Source organism: Ziziphus jujuba, chromosome 1 (assembly GCF_031755915.1).
Source record: "Ziziphus jujuba cultivar Dongzao chromosome 1, ASM3175591v1".
NCBI lineage: Eukaryota > Viridiplantae > Streptophyta > Magnoliopsida > Rosales > Rhamnaceae > Ziziphus > Ziziphus jujuba.
This window is the reverse complement of record NC_083379.1, coordinates 31,093,065-31,110,354: the sequence shown is the minus strand read 5'-3', so window position 1 is coordinate 31,110,354 and position 17,290 is coordinate 31,093,065. Positions and strand designations below refer to the sequence as shown.

General features: G+C 33.4%; 1 pseudogene; it reads right to left on the bottom strand.

Annotated features, from left to right (window-relative positions):
- Positions 1–3,942: 3,942 nt before the first annotated feature.
- LOC107427649 (D-3-phosphoglycerate dehydrogenase 3, chloroplastic-like) lies at positions 3,943–9,694 on the bottom strand (annotated as a pseudogene).
- Positions 9,695–17,290: the final 7,596 nt, after the last annotated feature.

Genomic DNA, 17,290 nt, shown 5'->3' with positions numbered 1-17,290 from the left:
TTGCTAATTTTTCTTCCCTCTTGGGTGTCTCTCCCTTCCTCACCACACTTTCGGTTTTCTCATGGTTTTTCCACTCAATTTGAGTCTTAGAATGCTTATCGTGAACAAAAAATTCGGACTTACCTGCTTGGATGGATGATGAAGCCGTAGGTGCCATACTAGCCTTCTCCTTGAGTTTTTTGGTCTGCCTTCTTTGTTGTATTTGTAATTGATCTCTATATACCTCATTAGGAGTCAATGGTTCCAGCTTGACCTTCTTTCCATTAAACTTAAAAACAATACAATTCTCTTGACCAAATAAATAGTATTTCTATCAAATTTCCATGGCCTACCTAATAGAAAAGGTTTGGCATGCATAGGCACAACATCACATAAAGCTACATCCCCATATTTATGTATGCTAAATTTTACATTGGCTTGTTTATTCACTTTCATCTCATCACTATCATTAAGTCATTGTAATCTATACGGTTTGGGATCTTTAATAGTTGTTAAGCCTAATTTATCAACCACAATGTTACTAAGTACATTTGTACAACTCCCACTATCAATTATCATACTACGAATCTTACCTTGGATTTCACATCGGGTGTGGAAGATGTTTTCTCTTTAAACTTGATCCTCATCCTTGTATATAGTTAGCACTCTCCTAGAAACCAAGTTTAGTTTGGCATTGGATGCATGCAAGGTCTCGGCTTCCTCCTTAAAGTCTTCCTCTTCTTGCTCGGACTCAATTTCAGCTTCATCATTATCGGACTCTAGCTCACCATTGTCCTTTAACACCATTATTCTCCTATTTGGGCATTGGCTAACGATGTGTCCTTGTCCCTGGCATTTAAAACAAAAAATTTCTCTAGATCTTGAAGGTTTAGTATCGAATTTACATTCATTTTTGTGCACTTGGACAAATTCTGTTCTAGCCTCTCTCTTTGGCTGATTTGAACTTTTTTCTCCCACTTTCGGTTTTAGATTGTTTTCATAGGTAGGATTGTTTCTCCAGCCACTTGGATTTGTCCTTCTGCTGTTGGAAACACCTCCAAACTGTGAGCTTACACCCTTCCTCCTAAATTGATGCTCAAGTTTAATGGCTACATGCAACATCTCCTCCAATTCCACATATTGTTGTAATTCTAGTTGATTGGCTATTTCTCGATTCAAACCACCCAAAACCTTACCATGGTTGCTTCCTTATCTTTGTTCATGCTTAATCTCATCATAAGCATCTCCATCTCCTTGTAATGATCCTCCACAGACCTATTTCCTTGAGATAAAGATTGACATCTTTGATGTAGCAACCTATGACAATGTGAGGGTACAAATCACTTCCTCATGGCTCCTTTCATTTGTCTCCATGTAGTGATCAAGTCATCACCAACTCTTCTTCGGGTGTTTTTCTCATTAGTCCAACATTGGAGTGCATAGTGTCCAAATTTCATTGCTGCCAATTTAACTTTCTTGGTCTTCGAATAGCTGTGACAGTAAAAAATCATCTCCATTTGCTCCTCCCATTCCAAATAAGCTTCCAAATCACTTTTTCCCATGAAAGGTGGAAGTTTTGCCTTCCTTGGAGTGCAAAATTTAAATCAAACTCTTCCTCCAAGTCATCTTCAAAGTTAAATTCCCAAAATTCTTCTCTAGGTTGCCCTCGGCCTCCTCAACCTCGACCTCGACCCCCATGAGCATCAAACCTTGTATTCAGCATTCCTTAGGATGTTTCTAATTTGTCCATCCTTTTATTTATATAGTCAAATTGAGTATTCATCCACCATAATTGCTCCAAGACAGCCCCCATATCCGTTTGCTCATCACTCCTCGTAGCTCGGGAATCAGCTTTGAATCCTATGGACTCTTCTTCATTAATTCTCAATGATGGATCTCCTCTTCTCACCCTTGAATTTGTCATGTTAGTATGAATAAAAATAAAATAAAATAGAACCTCACCAAATTCACTCCCTAACGTGTTTCACTCAAATAAGGATTCGACACTCGTGTTTGCACACTAGTTTCGGCTTTTACACTCTTTTAAGCTCACACTCTCTTGCCTCTTTCCACTCAAAGAATTATCTTAAAGTTCTAATTAAAGCACCCACAAAATTGCGATTAGATCACAAGTATGTTTTAATTAAACTTATCAACAAAACAATAGCAAAAAAAAGTAAGCAATACTGAGTGAATTTTTAAACACTTAATTCTCGGCTTTTCTAAGCAAAAATAAGGCAATTTAACAAAGAAAATTTTGGAATCAATAAGAATTATACCAGATGGTAAGAAATTAAGAACTCAAGAATAAAATTTAGAGAAAAAAATTCAAACACGAATAAGAATCAAATTGAACAAAAATATAAAATAGTTGTTGGTTGTTGTTATTTGTAATTCAAGTTTTTGTATCAAATCATTTAACTAATTTTAATCCAAATAATTTTAGCACCCAAAATTCAAATATCGAGCAGCAAAATTGAATTCCAGCAACTCCAAATATTGAATAAATAAGCAACAACTCAGCAGTACCAACAAATTTCCAGCAAGCAAATTCAAACTTCAAATTCAACAAAAATTGGCCTTCTAATTTTTTTTATTCAACTTTTTTGCTTCTTTTTTTTCAAACTCAAAAAATATTATATCAACTGCAGTAGCAATAATTAATAACTAAATTGCAATTCCAACACCAAATAACTATCAAACCTGAGACCACCAACAGATAGAATAAGGCTAACACAAATCCTAGCAGTACCAAAAACAATACAATCTGCAAACTTCAATGCCAAATTCAACAAACCCGACTCTCCAACAAAAAGAAAAACAATTGCACAATCTTAGGTTTTATGCAATATCCTTTAAAAACTCTCTTTTTTTTTTCTTTTTTTTTTTTGAATATATGAATGCAAATAATTAAGATCAAAACAGTAAAGAAAAATCAACAATAAACTAAATTACTAAGAGCAAAGATGAAAAACAACCAACAAACTAGGAACAAAGAAATACGGTAAAAATAGGAAAACCTAATTTAACTAGGAATTATTATTATTTTTTTTAATATGCTGAATGTGTATGATGATAGAGAGACCCTAATTTAATGTTAAAATTGCAAATTAGCATAAAACAAAGTAAAGCAAATAAGATAGATCAAACCTGAACAAAATTTGGCTATGATACCAAATGATATGAACCTAGGTCGACACGCGCCTAAACCCATATTATATTAGCCCGGATCTCAATGAAGTTCAAATTTTAATGGATTGATCTTAACCCCTAACCAACCTGTGATTAGAAACCTTGGTATAATGAAGATGCCACAATAGGTGATGATATCCTATTGATAAGTCAAAACTAAAACACACACCTTGTAATGGTGTTTTAGGTGTTCAAAGAGAACAAAGAGAAATTCAATCTCACAAAACAATTTTTGAATATTATTAAATGTGTGTTCTTCCTAAAAAATAAGCCCTTAAATAGGCTAGAGTCACAAACAATAAAAACCTTAAAACTAAAGCAAACACCAGCCAAGCATGTTGTTTCCTAAAGGTGGCCGAAATATGCATCATTTCCTAATCTAAATTAGATTAATTAATTCCTTTATTTTGAGTTAGGAATTAATTAATTTTACAATGGAAATAATAAAATAATAACTTTCATAAGTTGATTTTTCCAGCTAATAAATAAATAGAAACCAAATAAAAGACTAATTTCCTAAAACAAAAAGTCAAAATCAAATTAGGAAACTAAAATATTAGCTTTTTGACTAAGCTATCTTTGACCAATCTTTGACCAATTTATGCTCCATATCAGCTTCCATATGCCTTGTAGGATGCCAAATAGAATTATCTTGGGGTCCCATATGTTGCCATTGCTTGGATCAAAGAGAAAATGCCAACTTAGCAAAATACAGTAAAAACGGCCAACTTTCTCTCTCATGCGCACAGGCCCTAAATGACCAGCTTAACTTCAGTATTGAACAGTTCCCATGACTGCTTAATTATATCAAGTGTATTCAAGAAGTTTTGAACCCATTTTCCACTGCCCAGAATCCATAAATGCACCAAAACTGCTACTCGGGTCCGTATCGGCTTCCATCACTTGGATGCTTAAAATAAGCCTTGTATCTTTGGGTATGGACAAGGCATTTTGAGAGTGGATTACTCCCTGTATAAAGGCAGCCAGGTTTTCATTAAATTTCTTAGCTTGAGCCTTAGTGATCGGCCCAGTCTTCATCTGTATCAGGTTAGAACCCCAATGGGTTGTCAATTGTGCGGGCAAGGGCGGATTCTCATCACTGTCATCAACTTCATTAAAGACCTCAAAAATGAAAAAAATTTCTAGCAATACTTCAAAAGGAACCATAGGAGCATTGACTGCAGTGGCAGCAAGCTCCCTTTCTTAAAGCTCCAACAGCAGCTTCGGCTATTTCAATGGCCACACCTTCCTGCACATTAAATTTAAGCACTATTAGGCAAACATAATGAAACAAAATAAAGTTTTAAGATATTTAGATATGAAAGTGGAACATATAAATCACCTGTACTTCCATGGTGCTGGCACTTAGATATGGAGTTGCAATAACTTTCTTATGCTGTACCAATTTGCTGTTTTGTGCTAATGGCTTGATTGTGAAAATATCAAGGGCCACCTATGAAAAAGAGATTGTGTTATCCCACTTTCCCTGATAACAAATTATTTTTCTATCAAAAGGTAAATACCTATGCAACAATTCCAGAATCTAATGCCTCCACAAGAGCATCTTCATCAATAACTCCTCCATGTGCAACATTCACAATTTGGATCTGTTTCTTCATCTTGGCAAAAGTTTCCTCATTGAAAATCTTATTTGTAGAAGGAGTGAAAGGCATGTGCAAAGAGATAAAATCAGCTTTAGATATGGGTTCATCAAAGCTCACAAGATCCACACCTATGATACGGGCATGATCAGTTGGGGCATATGGATCATGTGCTATGACATGCATACCTAGCCCTTTAGCTTGTCGAGCAACTTTGGATCCAAATTTTCCAAGGCCCATCACTGCCAGTGTTTTTCCAACAAAGGATACACCAACATATTTGTTCAACGCCAAGTCCTCATAGAACAATCATGATAAATATAACATTCCTTACATGCAAACCATATACAGATTGCCACAATACAAAAAGTAAGAGTTTGACATATTTTGTGAAACCACGACGAGAAAAAGCACCCAAAAAAAAAAAAATAGAATTCTATATTCAATAATCAGTATTGCCATTCTAAGTGTTCTATTAGAGAAAGTTGTATTACACCATTGCTTTGCCATTCTATCTTATGTCAAATCTAAAATTCTATCAAATACGACCAATGAATCAAATAGATCTGACAAATTTTATTGTTTTCTTTATTTAAACAATAAATTTTTTTTTCTTTTAACACTTTTCAAAGCACTTTTAGATGCTTCTCGAAAGCCCCAAAAAAAAAATTTGTCAAAAAAAAGAAAATTGCCAAATCGAAAAATCAATTTCTATCTCTGAAATGCCCAAGACAAATCGAAATCCAATAAATAAATAAATAAACAAAGCCCACTTACTAGCTTTCACAGACGCATCATCTTAAGCAACGTTCCTAGCCATGCCAGCCAAGAGAGCAATCCCTTGCTCAGCAGTGGACACCGTGTTGGTGGTTGGACCGTTCACCATCAAGCATCCATGCTTGGTTGCCGCAGCCAGATCCACACTATCAATCCCCACACCATTCCTCCCGACCACCTTCAACCCTCGACAGAAGTACTCAAACACATCTCTGGTCAACTTCGTCCCGCTTCGAGCGACAAGCGCATTGCAGAGTGAGATCTTGGTGTAGAGTTCCTCGAGGCTCAAATTATATAAGCAATCAACATTCATGAAGTCTGTCTTTTCTTCTTTGAAATGGGATGAAGAGGAAGGAAGATAGACTGGGATGGATTTGGAAATCTTGAAATGGGTCTGTGTGGAATGGTGGTGCAAGCAGGAAGGGGAATTTCGACAACTTTTCTCATTTGACTTACAATTCAATCTCAGCCATCCGTGCCCGTGGTAGACAATCCAATGGCTATAGCATTTTGGCACTTTTTTGGTCCGGACATTAGCCATCCAGTCAGTCCTGATTGTAGACAAACCCAAATGTTATGTATATATATATATATATATATATCTAAAGAACGAGTCTATGGTGCGGTCCGTTTGCATGCAGTTCTACACCATAGCATTGTCCTATATGTAAGTATATATAGATGTATGTGAATATATATAAATATATATGAATATGCATGTGTGTGAATATATGTGATCATATATATATATATATACATGTGAGTGTATATGAATATATATATATATATATTTATATATTTTTTGCATAAATATGTATATAAGTATGCATATACTTGTTAACAAGATTTTCTTTACATGTATATGACTATATTTATATGTGACTATATATATATATGTGTGTGTATGTTAATGTGTATATATATATGTACATTGTGTTATTTAGGAATTTTGAAAAAATTTATATGTTATGTACGTTTTAAAAATTTACGAAAATTGTTATTTAAATTTATTGTGTAGATTTTATGTGATTTAAATATATTTGATGCATGGACTTTAGATCTATGGTTTTAAAGGGATTATTGTGTTAAATTATTGTTAAACTTATGGTTATGCTTTACTGTTGAGTTTACTATGGTAAATAAAATATATTTATGTATGTTTATTTATGTACAAGTTTCATGTGATTTCATATAATTTTTATGTAAATTACCTTTATGGATTTAAAGAAATAATGATTTCTATTGTATAAATTTTTTTGTGTATTTTGAATATTTACGAAAGTGAAATTATTTTTGGTAATAATTAATTTTATAAAATCATTGGATTTATGCGACAATTTAAAAGGAAATATGGAATTTTATGGAATCAATAAAAGTATATAAGTCCAATTGTAGTTCATTAAATTTCAATATTTATAATATTGTAAAATTTTATAATTTTTAGATGCACCATACAGTACTGGTGTTCTGCACTGTATTGTTGATTAGCGCTTATGTATGGTTGTTCTATAGGAGCCATGGACTTGAAGGCTGGCAAATATATTTACACAGTGAGTGAACATCAATCGTCCCTATCTTTGGTCGCAGGATGATTGTTTATTATGGTTATGGATCAATGTGTAAGTTATATTTATGGACGTGCTTATGAGTTGTGTTGAGAGAGGGTAGGCACTGCTGTCTCTCCCTTTGGCTGCAACATGACTGTTATTACGGATTAGCATGTGCATATATGTATAACCATCTTGTGGGAGCTATAGATCCAAGGTATGATATGTATAGTGCACAGTGAGCATCAGTCACTCTCTTGGTCGAATGACGATTGTTTTAGTCATAGTAAGTTATATGCAATCTGCACCGGGGGATGCCAAAGTGACCAATTGCATGTTTTTCTCTTTAACCTTCCTTCAGGTAGTGCTCAGGATGCTGAATATTGTCTAGTACCACTGGTATATAGTATGGTGTATCAAGTATCTTTTTCATATATATATATATATATATATTAAGTTATGTTATATTTGTATGTACCACACCGTACTGGGACAATGATCCAATCGGTTTATAAGTAGCTTAGCTTTGTGAGTCTGCTGCCTACAAGTCTAAGGGATCGGATGGCCATTATAGGCAACCACTCTGGACTGTATTGGCAGCAGGGCATAGGTGATAGTTGATATCATGAGATCGCATACTAGCATATTATATGGTATCGTATGTACCTCTGATATGAGTGTGCATATTTCGTAGTATATTTATGAAATTTAAAAATTTATTTTACTTTATCTTATTTTATCTGTTCATGATTATGATTTCCAAGTATTACCCTGATACGAACCTAGGTCGATTTGCGCCTAAACCCGCATCATACTATCCCAAATCTTAATTAAGTTTAAGTTCTTATTTGAAAAACCTTAACCCCTAATCAACCTGTGATTAGAAACCTTGGTATAATGAAGACGCCATAATAGGTGATGGTTATCCTATCGATAAGTCAAAACTAAAACATTCACTCTCTAATGGTGTTTTAGGTGTTCAAAGAGAACAAAAAGAATTCTATCTCACAATTAATTTTTTGAATATTATTGAAGGTGTGTTCTTCCTCAAAATTAAGCCCTTAAATAGGCTAGAGTTACAAAACAATAAATCCTAAAAATTTAGTTTAAAACTGGCCGCCAAAGAGGAAAGGAAACATGTTGGCTAAAATTCACCTACTTTCCTAAACTAATTTGGACTAATTAATTCTTTTATTTTGAATTAGAAATTAATTAATTTACAATGAAAACAAAAAAATAATAACTTTCTTAAGTTGATTTATCCAGCAAAGAAATAAATAGAAACCAAATATAAGACTAATTTCCTAAAACAAAAAGTTAAAATCAAATCAGGAAACTAATTGACTAGTTTGACTACCAAGGTATCTTTGATCAATGTTCAGCTTATTTGAGCTCAAAATCAGCTTCCATATGCCATTTAGGATGCCAAATATAATTAATAATAATTCTCACATGTTGCCCCTTGCTTGGAATAAGTCAAACTTGCTTGAACAAGAAGAAAAATCAAAGACAACGGCTAAACAACACATTTTCGGCCAAATTAAGATGCTATCCGTACAAGCTGATTTTAGGTACTTTTAATTCTGCCTTATCATGATTCCATAGCCTTTTGGTGATATCCATTGAATCCAAGAAGTGTTGGATCTATTCGTGGTTGCCCAGAGTCTCTATATGCACTAAAAAAGCTACCCAGGTCCGTAACGGCTTCCACCACTTGGATGCTCAAAATAGGCTTTGTATCTTCGCTCACTAACAAGCCTTTTTGAGAATTGGTTACTCCATGTATAAATTCAGCCAGGTTTTCCTTAAATATCTTTACTTGAGCTCTAATGATTCACCCGATCTTCATCCATATCGGGACAACACCCCAATAGGTTGTTGGTTGTGCGAGTTCGGGAGAATACTCATCATTCCCCTCCTTTTGAAAATGATTTGCCCTCAAATCAAAATCATCTTCTGCAGCAAAAGGAGATAATTCAGAAACATTAAATGTAGTACTAACATTATACTCACCCAGTAGGTCAAGCATGTAGGCATTTTCATTCACCCGCTCCCAGACTTGAAAAGGTCCATCCCCACACGGCATAACCTTCGACTTTATTTGTTCGGGAAACCTCTCCTTTAAATCTAACCAAACACAATCTGTTGGGTCAAACACTATCATAATAACTCCTAGAAATACCAATTTATCTTTACATAAATCACACTTTTAAAGTTAGCAAATAATCTCTCCCAAATTTTCAAATTTCCACTAAGTAAAGCTCTCAACAATGCAGATAAAGTTCTATACAATAAAAGCATATTTAAATAAGCATCTTTATAAATCATTACTAGCAATGGTTTCTTCAAGATGGCTTTATTAACATCCCCAAAACTAATATAAAATTTTTTATTTTTCCTTTCTTTTCTTTCTTTTTCTTTCTCTCTCTCGGCCATCTCACTTTTGCCCACATTCTTAGTTTTTTCTAACTTTCTCATACTCTAGGGTTTCTCTATTTCTTTCCCCTCTAATTTGAGTTCAGGATACTGACTTGGTTTTTCTTGCATGGCCTTGTTCCCTTGAATAATTGTTGAAGCTGTGGGTGCCCTACTAGCCATTTCTTTAAGCTTTTCGGCCTCCCTCCTTTGTTGTATTTGAAGTTGGTGTCTAAGTACCTCATTGGGAGTCGATGGTTCCATCTTGACCTTTTTACCAGTAAATCTAAAAACAATAGCATTCTCTCGACCATAATGTATAGTATCTTTATCAAATTGCCATGGCTTACTTAATAGAATATGACCCCCATGCATGGGAGCAACATCACATAATACAACATCCACATATTTATCAGTGCTGAATTTTACTTTGGCTTGTTTATTTACTTTGATTTCTCCACTATCATTAAGCCATTATTATCTATATGGTTTGGGATATTTAATGGTTGCTAAGCCTAATTTTTCCACTACAACATTACTAATTACATTTGCACAACTTCCACTATCAACTAATCATACTACAAACCTTAACTTGGATTTTACAATGAGTGTGGAAGATGTTGTCTTTTTGAATTTGATCCTCATCTTTATACATGATCAAGACTCTCCTACTCACCAAGCTTATTTTGGGATGTGAAGCATTTAAAGTCTCAGACTCATCTTCAAATTCTTTCTCTTCTTGCTCGGTTTCACCTCCACTTTCCTCACTTTCGGATTCTAGCTCACCATTACCTTTCAACACCATGATTCTTCTATTTGGGCATTGGCTAGCGATGTGTCCTCTTCCCTTGTACTTAAAACACACAATATCATGACTTCTAGAAGGTTTAGGATCAGATTTACCTTCAATCTTTGGTGCTTGGAGACATTCGGTTTTGACCTCCCTTTTTAGCCGATTGGTGCTTTCCTTACCTAGTTTCGGTATTAGCTTTGAATCAAAGACAGCAATGTTTCTCCAAGCACTTGGATTTAACCTCCTGCTGTTTGTAACTCCTCCAAACCATGAGGTTGTACCCCTCCTTTTGAATTGATTCTCAAGTTTGATAGCCACATGTAACATTTCTTCCAATTCCACATATTGTTGTAATTCCAATTGATTGGTTATCTCTCGATTCAATCCACCTAGAAACTTGCCATGGTTGCTTCTCTATCTTCATTCATACTCAATCTCATCATGAGCATCTCCATCTCTTTGTAATAATCTTCATGGACTTACTTCCTTGTGATAATGATTGTAACTTTTGATGCAGCAACCTATGGTAATGAGTCGGTACAAATCGCTTTCCGATAGCTCCTTTCATTTGTCGCCAAGTAGTAACCAATTCATCTCCTAATCTTTTTTGGGTACTTTGGTCATTAGTCCACCATTGGAGTGCATAATGTCCAAATTCCATTGCTGCCAATTTAACTTTCTTAGCATCAAAATAGTTGTGACAATCAAAGATCATCTCCATATGCTCCTCCCATTCCAAGTAAGCCTCTAGGTCATTTTTTCCCATGAAAGGTTGTATGCCAACCGTAATATTCCCAAGATCATCATCCTCATTCCTTGCTGGTCTCCCATGGATTGGCCTTCCTTGAGGTTCAAAAATTTCATCAAACCCCTCATCCAAGTCATCTCCAAAATTACCTTCCTCGAATTTTTCTCTAAGTCACTCTCGGTCTCCTTGACCTTGACCTCGACCTCCATGAGCATCAAACCTTGTATTTGGCATTCCTTGTGATGTTTCTAACCTGTCCATCCTTTGATCTATGTGATCAAATCGAGCACACATCTACTATAATTGCTCTAAGACCGCCCTCATGTCCGTGTGCTCATCTCCACTCCCCGAAACTCGGAAATCACCTTTGAATCCTACGGATTCTTCATTAATTCTTATTGGTGGATCTCCTCTTCTCACCCTTGAATCTGCCATTTTAGTATGAATGACACAAAAATAAAATAGAACCTCACTGAAATCACTACCTTACGTGTTTCATCAAACAAGGTCTCAACACTCGTGTTTGCAAACTAGTTTTGGCTTTTGGCCCTCTTTTAAGCTCACAAACTCTTGTATTTTTTTTCCACTCAAAGAATTAACTCAAATTTCTAACTAAAACACCCATTAAATAGTAATTACAACATAAGTATGTTTTAATTAAACTTATCAACAAAACAATAGCAAAAAGCAAACAATACCGAGTGAATTCATAAAACCTAGCTCTTAGCTTTTCTAAGCAAAACAAGGTAAATCAACAAGAAAATTTTTGGAATGAAATATAAGCTGGCCAGAATAATAATGAAGCAATAATTCAAGGATAAAATATAGAGAAAGAATTCAAACACGAACAAGAATCCATTTGAACAAAAATATAAGATAGTTGTTGGTTGTTCTTTGTAATTCAAGTTTTTGTATCAAATCCTTTTACTAATTTTTAATCTAATTAATTTAGCATCCAAAATTGAAATATCCAGAAGCAAAAATAAATCTCATGCAACTCCAAAAATTGAATAAATAGTCAACAACTCAGCAATTTAGAGAAATTTTCAGCAAACAAATTTCAATACTAAATTCAACAAATCCCGCCTTTTTTTTTCTTTTATTCGGATTTTCTTCCTCTTTTTCTTTTTTTTACTCATAAAATATAATCTCAACTATAGTAGCACAAATTAACAAATAAATTACAATGCCAAAAAAAAATAAAAATTCAACAAACCTGTGACTTCTCTTCTTTTTTTTTTTCTTTTTTTTTCTGAATATATGAATGCAACTAATTAAGATTAAAACAGCAATGAAAAATCAATGCTAAACCAAACCAACTAGAACAATGATGAAAAACAACCAACAAACTAGGAAACAAAAATACGATAAAACAAGGAAACCTAATTTGACTAGGAATTTTTTTTTAAAAAAAAAGATGCAGAACGTGTATGATGATAGAAGCAACCTTAACCTAATGCTAAAATTTCAAATTCACACAAAACAAAATAAAGTAAATAAAATAGATCAAACTTGAACAAAATCTTGGCTCTGATACCAAATGATACGAACCTAGGTCGACTTGCGCCTGAACCCTTATTATATTAGGCTGGATCTCAATTAAGTTCAAGTTCTTATTGAAAAACCTTAACCCCTAACCAAACTGTGATTAGAAACCTTGGTTTAATGAAGATTCCACAATAGGTGATGGTTATTTTATTAATAAGTCAAAAATAAAACACTCACTCTCTAATGGTGTTTAAGGTGTTTGAAGAGAACAAAGAGAATTCTATTTGACAATTAATTTTCTGAATATTATTGAAGGTGTTTTCTTCCTAAAAATTAAGCCCGTAAACATGCTAGAGTCAAAAAACAATAAACCCTAAAAATTTAGGTTAAAACCCGCTACCAAAGAGAAAAGGAAACATGTTGGCCGAAATTCACCTACTTTCCTAAACTTATTTGGATTAATTAATTCCTTTATTTTGAAATGGGATTTAATTAATTTACAGTGAAAACAATAAAATAATAACTTTCCTAGGTTGATTTTTCTAGCAAATAAATAAATAGAAACCAAATATAAGACTAATTTCCTAAAACAAAAAGTCAAAATCAAATTAGGAAACTAGTTGACTAGTTTGACTATTAAGGTATCTTTGATCAATGTCCATTTTGTTTGAGCTCCAAACCAGCTTCCATATGCCATTTAGGATGCCAAATATGATTTATAATAATTCCCATGCATTGGCCCTTGCTTGGAATAACTCAAACTTGCTTGAACAAGATGAAAAGTCAAAGTCAGCGGCTAAACAACATATTTTCTGCCAAATTGAGATGCTGTCCGTACAAGCTGGTTTTAGGTGCTTTTGATTCTACCTTGTCATAATTATATGGCCTCTTGGTGATATCCATTGAATCCAAGAAGTGTTGGATGCATTTGTGGCTGCCCGCAGTCCATATTTACACTAAAACAGCTACCCAGGTCTGTAACGACTTCCACCACTTGGATGCTCAAAACAGGCATTGTATCTTCGGGTATTGACAAGTCCTTTTGAGAATTGGTTACTCCCTATATAAATGCAGCGAAGTTGTCCTTAAATCTTTTGGCTTGAGCTCTAGTAATTGGCCCAGTCTTCATCCATATCGGTTGTGTGGATTCGGAAGGATTCTCATCATACCCTTATTCGCCTTTGTTATTATTATTGTTGTTGTTGTTGTTGTGATTAATATTGTTATTATGTGTTTATTATTATTATCATTGTTATTGGTTATTATCATCACTATCATCATCATTATTATTAATAACATTATTATTATCATTATTATTGTATTTGTTATTAGTATTTATCACGATTATTTTTATTATTATTTCCATTATTTATTATTATTATTGTTATTAATAATGTTACTGTTATTATTATTGTTTCTATTGTTTATTTATTCATTATTGCTACCATTATTATTATTTATATTTACTATTATTATCGTTATTGATATTATTATTATCATTATTATTTTTATTGTTAGTATCCTTTATTATTGTTATTATTATCATCATCATCATCATAGTGTAGCTTTCGGGCAAGTATCACAGCCTATGTGCAAGAACAATAGCCATCGGACAAGTATAAAGGCCTTTAAGCAAGTGGTAGCCTTGGGCAAGGATGGTTGTATGATGGTCTTTTGGTAAGTGGTAGCCTTCGGGCATGTATGTTAGTCCTCAGGCAGATACGGTTATATGGTAGCCCTTAGGTAAGTGGTAGCCTTCGGGCATGTATTTGTTTATTATATTATTTCTAGTATATATATTTTTATATTTTGGTATCGAAGTACTGCTATTTGTGGAATTATTTGTAGTAAGATGGGAGGAATAAGGTAGTGCTTTTAGAAGTGTGTTTTATGTGTAAGGAATTTTGTAGCATGCTCAATCTTTAGGAGAGATGTTGCTAGATTTTTCGTAGGACGATCTTGTAGGATATCCCCTGGGATCAGGGTTTATCTAAGAATCCGAAAAGGGATCCTGGATGGGTCCTGATGATAAAGCTCTGCTTTGAGTCCCTCATTGCTCTTATTCCTGTATAGTATTTCATAGGTGGAGCTAAAGTTTGACCTGGGGTGGCTATGGTCCCAAAGTTTTTAAAATCTTTTACTTTACATATATATTTTCAATACATTTTTAAAGAGACCTATTAGTTAAAGTCTTTTAAAACAATACTTTAACCTCTAAATAAAATTAGTATCTCATCTAAGGTTGTTATCCTTTTGATTTATATAATTTTGTCTTTTCAATGAAAATTTTGAGAATAATCTAGATTTATACTATAAATTGACCCTTTTATGTTTGCCTTTTATGCTTTTGATATTGAATATATAGTTTTTTGGATTTTTTGAAAAGTGTGGTTGGTATACACCCTTACACCAACACCCATATTATCTAAGTGTAGTTTCTTTTTCTTTTTCTTTTTTTTTTCCCCCTAATGGAACAGAACATTCATTTTTTTCTTTTTTAGAATTATTTGTTTTATTAACCTATCAATTTGTTGGGTACCTAAATTTATGTGTAGTTTCCTTATAATTTTGTAATTAATTTAACATATAATAAAAAAAAATTGCATATGAATATATGATTGTACATATGAATTTTAATAATTTTATTTACCACATTTAATAATTTGGCCTCTAAAGGTTATTTTCTCTCTTGGCCATGGCTCCATTGATTGGCCTAGTAATTTCCATATCCCTTCTGGTATTATTTTATTTATTTTTTATTTTTTAATATTTATATCTTTTTATCTCATGCTTTTCTTTTCTTTTTTTTTTTCGTTTGTAAGGGTTTGTATTTCATGATATATATATATATATATATATATAAGTTAATATCATTTCATGATAATGAAATTAATTATACACAACCTATATACTTAACTTTTTTTGCAAACAACAGTTTTATACATATGTTTATTTACAAACAATTTTGTAATATTTTGTTTTGCATCTATGTAGTATAATTAATTTGGTAAAAATTCATTAAAAAATGCTTGATTGAACTAAAATGATACAATAATAATATTTTAAAGGGCAATGTAATAAAATTTTATAATTGGACGGTAAACTTGAAAAATATATCATACTTTGGACGGTATATTTAAAATTTTTTTTTTAATGAAAGGTTTGTAACACCCAGTCCCAAAGTACAACGGAAATTTTCCAACGTTGACCGAGGTTGACCGTTGACCGAGTAGGTCAAAAGTTGACTTTTTGACTGGGATGGAATTCTAGGTTGACTGAGGTATCGTTACGAAGTACACGTTGGCACGAGTTCGTAAACTAGTAGCCCGTTGAAGGGACGGGGTGTTACAATCTGTAAGTGGGGTCAGATTGGAAGATATGCCCGTTGTGAGGGATTTTCCATTGGAGGGTCCGGTAGGATTTCCCTGGGATCAGAGCTTGTCTAGGGTTCCGGTGAGGAATTTTGGACGGGTCCTGACATAAAATAATACTAATCCTTATTTTCATTCCTATTACATTAGAATGATTTAATGTTTTTAATATCAGATTTTTTATCAACCTTTGAATTATGTTTGAAGTTAAAATTTAAAATTTAAAATGGTAAAATATGAATTTAATAATATATTAAAACCCTTTTAGAAAAATTGAATCCTATTTGTATCGGATAATTAATAAATATAATTTTAAATCTAAAAAATTGGTTAAAAACATATTCTAACATTAGTCATGTATATATATATATACATATATTTTTGTTGCTTAAAAGAAAAAGATGCCTCTTGATAGTATTATAGACATCAAGCCGTAATCCTACACCATGTGGCATTGTGGCATGGAACCATCTGAGACAATAATGGGGCTAGCCAAAACTCGAACCTCAACTTCCAAACTCGTTTTTATGCATATTTTGGACAAATTCATATTTGGAGCGGATTAATGAAAATGCTTACAAACTTAACTTACCGGGTGAGTATAATGTTAGTGCTACATTTACTATTGCTGACTTATCTCCTTTTACTACAGGTGATGACTTTGATTTGAAGACAAATCCTTTTCAAGAGGAGAGGAATGATGTGATTTTGCCCGTGCCCGTTCAATCAACTACCTGCTAGGGTACGGGTCCTATACAAATGAAGATGGAGTCAATCACTAGGGCATAAGTTAAGAGATTTAAGGACAAATTGGCTCGATTTATCCATGGAGTGATTCAATCTCAAGAGGGCATTACAATACCTGAAGATACAAGACCCGTTTTAAGCCTCCAAGTGGTGGAGACTGATATAGACCCAGGTAGCTGTTTCCGTGAAAATTTGGACTACGAGCATAAAGAATGGTTCTAACACTTCATGAACTCAATGAACATCATTAAGAGAACATGGAATCCAGCCAATGCAGAATCAAAAGTATGTAAAAAGGACTTGTACGGACAGCCTCTCAATTTGGTCGAAAATGTACTGTTTTGCTGCTGGCTTTAACTTTCCTTCTTGTTTGACTTATTCCAATCAATGGGCAATGTGTGGGAATCATTATTAATAATACTTGGCATCCTACATGACATATGGAAGCTGATTTGGAGCCCAAAAAAGCTGGAGATTGGTCAAAGATACCTTAATAATCAAACTAGTAAACTGGTTTCCTAATTTGATTTTGACTTTTCATTCTAGGAAATTAGTCTTTTATTTTTATTTTTATTTATTTATTTGATAGAAAAATAAGTTTACGAAAGTTATTATTTTAGTATTTCAATTGT